Genomic DNA, 302 nt, shown 5'->3' with positions numbered 1-302 from the left:
GCTAGAGTTTTAGAAATGTTGCATCTTTGTCTTTCTCTATATTAGCCGGGGGTTCAGCTAATGGAAGCACTTACTGATGATTGAATGTGAGCTGAGGCAGGTGACTCCAACATAACATCTGTCATGTTGCTTCTAACCCATTTCTTCTCTTTTTTTAAATAGGGCTTGGAATAATCAATACAATCAACAGATTTTAAAGTGTACTCAAGGCCGGTCAGAGGTTTTATATCCAAAGAGGTATTGAATTTGGCACTGGCCAGAAAGTTCCCGAGAGCAGCAGTTTTGCACCATTTCCTCAAAAA

This window comes from Bos indicus x Bos taurus, chromosome 13 (genome assembly GCF_003369695.1).
Source record: "Bos indicus x Bos taurus breed Angus x Brahman F1 hybrid chromosome 13, Bos_hybrid_MaternalHap_v2.0, whole genome shotgun sequence".
Lineage (NCBI taxonomy): Eukaryota > Metazoa > Chordata > Mammalia > Artiodactyla > Bovidae > Bos > Bos indicus x Bos taurus.
This window is presented reverse-complemented; position numbering follows the sequence as displayed.